The 7842-nt window shown below is 34.7% G+C and overlaps 1 protein-coding gene across 3 annotated transcripts in view; it reads left to right on the top strand.

The window, feature by feature from the left end:
• Positions 1-4879: 4879 nt before the first annotated feature.
• The window catches only part of Gcn5 (Gcn5 acetyltransferase), a 49617-nt gene continuing 46654 nt past the window's right edge, over positions 4880-7842 (top strand). For all 3 annotated transcript variants that reach the window (XM_068368173.1, XM_068368174.1, XM_068368172.1), the window contains exon 1: positions 4880-4988. The gene's annotated coding sequence lies outside the window, so the exon portion shown is untranslated. The remainder of the gene's footprint in view (positions 4989-7842) is intronic.

Below are 7842 nucleotides of genomic sequence, written 5' to 3'. Positions count from 1 at the left end.
GAACAAAACGAAAATCATAGGTAAATCTCTCTCTCTCTCTCTCTCTCTCTCTCTCTCTCTCTCTCTCTCTCTCTCTCTCTCTCTCTCTCTCTCGTCCAGGATTGCCTTTACTGCTTAGTATTATTTATACGTTCAAAAATATTATCATCGTTGTTAATATCACGAGTAGGTCTAACATCAGTTATGATTCATGTACGCCCTCACCTTTGTTATTATCATCACCACTCCTAACATAATTCACTACTGTATAAAAAAAAGGATCATAAATAGCCTTTCGTAAAGTATTTTCCGCATTATTCTTTTTTCATCATCATAATCATCATCATCATCATCATCTCCTCCTACGCCTATTGACGCAAAGGGCCTCTGTTAGATTTCACGAGTCGTCTCTATCTTGAGCTTTTAATTCAATACTTCTCCATTCACCATCTCCTTCTTCACGCTCCATAGCCCTCAGCCATGTAGGCCTAGATCTTCCAACTCTTCTAATGCCTTCTTAAGCCCAGTTGAAAGTTTGGTAAACTAATCTCTCTTGGGGAGTGCGAAGAGCATGACCAAACCATCTCCATCTACCCCTCACCATGAAGTCATCCACATATGGCACTCGAGTAATCTCTCTTCATTTCTTCATACACTTCAGGTGTGGGATAGATAAATCAATTAAGATTGCGTGTCTCATTTGGGCTTTTTAATACGAAATTAATTAATAGATAAACGAATTAACACTCCGCTGTTGGTTATACCTGTCATCAATTAGGATTCACATATGTTCTGAACACTTGGGAAAGATTAATACATTAGTTTTTTTTTTTCTTTTGCTCAGCGTTGTTTTATTCCTCTACATATCATTATTAACTTTCTATTTTTTGTGTCTTTCCTTAGTATCTATGTCTCATCTCTAATCTTGTGAGAAACCGTAGCCTTTCTTTCTTTAAACGTGTGTGTGTGTGTGTGTGGAGGTGTGAGCGTGAAGATCCTACACACGTGGTGTGTGTGTGTGTGTGTGTGTGTGTGTGTGTGTGTGTGTGTGTGGAGGCTCGAGCGTGCAGATCTCACACTTAGTTCATAGGCCTAATTATTAAGTTTTTTTTTTCTTTTTTAATTGTTGTTCATGGTTCTTAACTGCTCACTCCGCAAAATAAGTTTGCGAGCACTCCATCGCATAATAAATAGTTGCAAAGCTTCTAAGCTTACACATATTACTGTAATTAAGCCTTTTTTACCCGAACCATAAACAACATCATTAATTAAACTCTCAATAGCTACTCTTACCTCATTCTACCTTGATATCAGTTGGGATAATACTTTGCCATCATCAGTTGTGGCAACCTATTGTGGTCAGTTTGGTAACTTTATCCTATTTTCATAACAACTCTCTTCTTTTAGTTTCAACTTCCTACATCAGATATCAAGTTTAATCAACTTTCTTTATCGAATGTCAACCAGCAGGGTTGATAACTCCTTTGCAGACGTTAGAAGATATTGTAATAACTTTGTTTTAAATCTATATTTTTGTCTTTTAATTGTAGATAATCATCATCATCATCATTTCCTCCTACGCCTATTGACGCAAAGGGCCTCGGTTAGATTTCGCCAGTTGTCTCTATCTTGAGCTTTTAAATCAATACTTCTCCATTCATCATCTCCTACGACACGCTTCATAGTCCTCAGCTATGTAGGCCTGGGTCTTCCAGCTCTTCTATTGCCTTGTGGAGCCCAGTTGAAAGTTTGGGAATAGTAGATAATGGAACACTATCATTAGATAGTCTTTAATAATTTCTTTCACGCTCAGCTGTATATCACCATATTTTTCCATATGAAAATTTTATTTCTTTTATATTTTTGTATTTTTCATTTATAATTGCAATATTAATATTTCATACACCGTTAATATGTTACAGCAATTTCAATAATCACTTTTTGTCATTTAGTAAAGCCTAGTGGTATATAAAATCTAGTTTTATTTTCAATAGAATTTATAAGACAGGCATAAATGTTTCTTCTCTCAATAAATGGATTCTTTGTGTTGTTCTCTCCGTAATATTATAGGAAACAATCAGGAATGTAGGTTTAAATGTCACTGTTTTCCGATAATGTATAATTCTGTTTTACTTGTTTAGGGTTAAAATCCAACCCTACACTGAAGTCGAGTGAACTACTTCTCGGGCGGGTCCATATCAATCATCTAACGAAACATTTTCATTATAACTTATACAATTCTTTGATTGTAGCATCTTCCAAATCATATGATCTTGTGAAAAGTAATGTCTTTAGTTTCTTCTTAAATTCAATTGCTCCCTTTAGGTCCTTCATTTCAGTTGGCAGTTTATTATAATGTCTAGGCGCACAGTAGCTAAAAACCCTTTCACCAAATTTACTATTTGTTCTTGGTTCAGATAGCCTATGTTTGTCACTCATGTGTCTTTTACTCATGGATCATCATGCAAATAACATGATTTCTTTCCATGTGGAATATGAACTCTTTAAATGTGAATAAACATCCAACATTAGTTGCATGAACAGACTTCTGACTGTCTACGTCTGGATTCAAAGATGAAAGTGGAATCAGAGACATAAACTAAACTGCTGACTCTAAAATTTACGTTAATTAAATCTTATCTTGAGCTTTTAAATCAATACTACTCCATTCACCATCTCCTACTTCACGCTTCATAGTCCTCATCCATGTAGGTCTGGGTCTTCCAACTCTCTTAGGGCCGTGTGGAGCCCAGTTGAAAGTGTGGTGAACTAATGTATCTCGGGGAATGCGAAGAGCATGACCAAACCATCTCCATCTACCCCTTACCACGATCTCATCCACATATACCACTCTAGTAATCTCTCTTATAGTATCATATTATGATTACCAATACTCGCTCTAAATCCTATTTATAAATCTTATTATTCTATAGATTTTAACCCTTACCTACTGTAATTTCGCAGACTTCTTACATCAATTATTATTAATAAAAAAAAATCAGACAATACATTCATGTTTTTTCTCTCCCATCTACATATTATTATTATTATTATTATTATTATTATTATTATTATTATTATTATTATTATTATTATTATTATTATTATTATTATTATTATTTGACAACACAGTGATTATCAAAAAATTCATCTTCACCTAAGGGTTAACTACTGCACTGTAATTGTTCAGTGGCTACTCTCCTCTTGGTAAGGGTAGAAGAGAGACTTTAGCTATGGTAAGCAGCTCTTCTAGGAGAAGGACACTCCAAAATCAAACCATTGTTCTCTAGTCTTGGGTAGTGTCATAGCCTCTGTACCATGGCCTTCCACAGTCTAGGGCTAGAGATCTCTTGTTTGAGGGTACACTCGGGCACACTATTCTATCTAATTTCTCTTCCTCTTGTTTTGTTAAAGTATTTATAGTTTATTTAGGAAATATTTATTTTAATGTTACTGCTTTTGAAATATTTTATTTTCCCTTGTTTCCTTTCCTCACTGGGGTATTTTCCCTGTTGGAGCCCCTGGGCATATAGCATGCTGCTTTTCCAACTAGGGTTGTAGCTTAGCAATTAATAATAATAATAATAATAATAATAATAATAATAATAATAATAATAATAATAATAATAATAATAATAATACTTGCTAAGCTACAGCCCTAGTTGGAACAACAGGTTGCCATAAGCCCAAGGGCTCCAACAGGGAAAATAGTCTAGTGAGGAAAGGAAACAATGTAAAATAAAATATTTTAAGAACAGTAACAACGTTGAAATAAATATTTCCTATAAAAGCTATAAAAACTTTAACAAAACGAAAGGAGGAGAAATAAGATAGAATAGTGCGCCCCAATGTACCCTCCAGCAAGAGAACTCTAAACCAAGACAGTGGAACAAATTCGTATTTTATCTATTAAGTAGTTAAAGAGATCTTAATTTTCTCTGTTCTTTTCCAGAATAACATTTTATATATATATATATATATATATATATATATATATATATATATATATATATATATGTATATATATATATATATATGTATATATGTATATATATATATATATATATATATATATATATATATATATATATACACTATATATATATATATATATATATATATATATATATATATATATATATATATATATATATATATATATGTGTGTATATATATATATATATATATATATATATGTATATATATATATATATATATATATATATATATATATATATATATATATATATATATATATATATATATATATATATATATATAACAGGAACTTTAGAGGTCCGTGAAGCCCAGTTTTTAAGAAACTTAGAAATCTGAACAAGTTCTTCGCTCAAGGGGTTAACTATTCTGCACTGTAATTGTTCAGTGGCTACTTTCCTCTTGGTAAGGGTAGAAGAGACTGTAGCTATGGTAAGCAGCTCCTCTATAAGAAGGACACTCCAAAATCAAACCATTGTTCTCTAGTCTTGGGTAGTGTCATAGCCTCTGTACCATTGTTTTCCCCTGTCTTGGGTTAAGAGTTCTCTTGCTTGAGGATACACTCAGGCACACTATTCTATCACTTATCTACCTCTTGTTTTTATAGTTTATAAACTATAAAAACAAGAGGTATAGAAAGATATATGTTAATGTTGTTGCTGTTTATAAAATATTTAAATTTCATTACTTCTCATGTAGTTTATTTATTTCCTTATTTCCCTTCCTCACTGGGCTATTTTTCCTTGTTGGAGCCCTTAAGGTTATAGCATGCTGCTTTTCCAACTAGGATTGTAGCTTAGCTTGTGATAACAACAACAACAACAACAACAACAATAACGTTATATCTTTAACGGCCATGATACATTGACCAACATTTTCAAAATATTCGTGATCTAGCATTTTGCGATAATCGTTTGCCTCTCCTATTTGTTGACATTGTTGTGTATTTCCAAGCGGTGAATTAATGAAAGTAGAAATTCACCCATAACATCATGGATTTTACGAGGAAACAGGTACTTTTGTGTATGAATTGTGTATTAAAGAAAGCACTATGAATTAAAGTAAAGCGAAGTGCGAAAAAGGGTTTTATTTGATAGTCTGTGGTTAAATAAAAGGAGATTTTGGCTAGTTGACGGAATCGTACCTAGAGTTTTTGACTTTTGGATTAATAAAATCACATACGAAACAAATATAATTTTGTAGACTGGAAAAGTATTAATACTAAATTCCCACAAATTTAAATACTTTATATATGTTCTAAGCTAACCTTTACATTGAGTGCAACTATTGGCTTCTCCCCAGTGGGTCAGTGATGCAAATTGCCTCCATGGCCCTAATGCTAGAACATAAATGTGGAATAACGTAAATCTTTAAAGTGAGATTTATGCCATTAGTACACTTCACAAAAGTGCTCTGAAGCTACTACTTTATGTAAGGTTTTACGAAACGTTGCTTCGGCTCTAGTTGAACCCTCTTTGGTTTTAGGGAGCCTATGTAGATCAGCGGCCAGGTCTCTCCCGCATGCATAGAAAATGGGAATTCTTCCCATTTTCTAGCCGTTCATAAGACGTGGTCGCTGTACTACAAAACTGTATCTGTTCTGCAAAATCTCTGAAGCTACTACTTGCCGTAAGGGCTTTCGTAGCGTTCCTTCGGCTCTAGCTGAACCCTCTTTGGTTTTATGGAGCCTATGTAGATCAGCGGCCAGGTTTCTCCAGCATGCGTAGAAAATGGAAATTTTCTTCCCATTTTCTAGCCGTTCATGAGACGTGGTCGCTGCATACAAAAACTGTATCCGTTCTTCTGCAAAACCTCTCCGCAAGAAACCACCTAACCTAACCTAAAAGCCATGTCTCTTGCTAACTGGGGCTAACACCCCTCTGCAACCCTCCTTACACTGCCGTATTCTCAATTTATCTTGTGTTTTATTCATAACCTGTTTCACTCCTAGCAAGGTAATACAATTATATTTCGTAAAAGAAAAATATTTTACAAGTAATAAGAAAAATTTACACTTATCCCAACGAACTACAATCACTCCTATATATTAACGGAAACAAATATATTTGTTCTTGCATTACTTCAGGTCCAGCTTCATGGATGATTTGTTGCCTTTGCAACGGTACCATTACGCGAAGTCACTGAAGTCGGAATCTTATTCTTGCCAAGGGACAATTTTTTTTTTTTTTGTGGTAGTTTGAACGGATCGGCAATTAGCAAAGAAAGTGGGCCATTATTCTATGATTTTCCGTCTTATTTAAAACGCATTTCACTAATACGACACTTTAAACAATCACCGGAATAATCCCCAAGAGTCCCATTTTATACAAATAAGATCTGAATTCATTACTCCTGGAAAAAATTGTAATCCATACCATATTTGGATTACAGTATTGGAATTGAAACACTATTCAAAAGTATCTACGAACTCACACTGATAGGCCTGTGTTGCCATCTTCGCGCCTTGTGGGTAAAAAATGAACATCTCCAACCGACGATTGATGCTCCCATTACCCTAGTTGGATAAAAAAAAGCCTTCCAACAATTTCCCAGGTCAAGTGGGGTCCGATTGGGTCGTTTTGAATTGCCGTGACCGCTGATTAGTTGAGTATTCTGCCGCTAGTGTTAGTGAATTGATCAAAACACCATCTACAGTGAATTCTAGGAACGGAGGGAGCGAAAATGTGTGTGTTGGGGTACAGAGCATGTTCGGCCTATATATTTTTCGGTAATTTTGATGGTTTTCTAAATACCTCTAGAGTACTTGTATCTCGTAAGTACTTGCCCAGGGTATTTAAAAGATTCTAAACAGTTTTCATTTGATACAATTTTCCAATAGAGTTGAAAGTAAGGGTGCCGCTATTATACATACAGGTGGCCGCCATCATAAATACACCACGGTTTTACTTTATTGTACCACAATATTCTTAAACTTTTTTTTACCCACATGATGCAATATAACCATACTAAAACCCTAGCTTGAACCTCATAATAAAATTTGGCGATTAAGAAGAACTAAAGATACCTACAGTACTTTCATGAAGATACCTCTTTCCTGCGTGTGTTATGGTCACCATAACTAAAGAAGACCCCTGGAACAGTTGATAAATTTCCCGACAGGTGGTTCTTGGCCAAAACTTTGATTTCCTGTTTTATGTATAATTACAGTAGTACTGGTACCCGTTTGTAACTTCCAATATAAACTACTTCATCTGTCTTGTGACTTTCTCTTGGCCAATCACCTTCCCCCACAGTTTCTATAGAAGCTTTATCTCTTTTAATACTTGCTCCTCCCCTTTTGATACTTGATCCTTCCCTTTTGATACTTGATCCTTCCCTTTTGATACTTGATCCTTCCCTTTTGATACTTGCTCCTCCCCTTTTGATACTTGCTCCTCCCCTTTTAATACTTGCTCCTCCTCTTTTGATACTTGTTCCTCCCCTTTTGATACTTGCTCCTCCCCTTTTAATACTTGCTCCTCCCCTTTTGATACTTGCTCCTCCCCTTTTGATACTTCCTCCTCCCCTTTTAATACTTGCTCCTCCCCTTTTAATACTTGCTCCTCCCCTTTTAATACTTTCTCCTCCTTTTAATACCTGCTCCCCCCCCCTTTTAATACTTTCTCCTCCTCTTTTAATACTTTCTCCTTCCCAACTACATCCCACATTTGAAACGGTTCTTTGATGCGTATTTAAGAAAGTATTCCGTATTAACGGCATCCAAAACAAGTGGCCATTTCCCGTTTGAAGGAAATAAGTGTTACTGATGTGTTTAAAGGTATTTTGGATGGTTTTGATTTAATTAATTGATGGAAAAAAATGCATGTTTTTCAAGTTTTATGGATGGGTTAAACTAGGAGATATGTC

This window comes from Palaemon carinicauda, unplaced genomic scaffold (assembly GCF_036898095.1).
Source record: "Palaemon carinicauda isolate YSFRI2023 unplaced genomic scaffold, ASM3689809v2 scaffold164, whole genome shotgun sequence".
In the NCBI taxonomy this organism is placed as follows: domain Eukaryota; kingdom Metazoa; phylum Arthropoda; class Malacostraca; order Decapoda; family Palaemonidae; genus Palaemon; species Palaemon carinicauda.
This window is presented reverse-complemented; position numbering and strand designations above follow the sequence as displayed.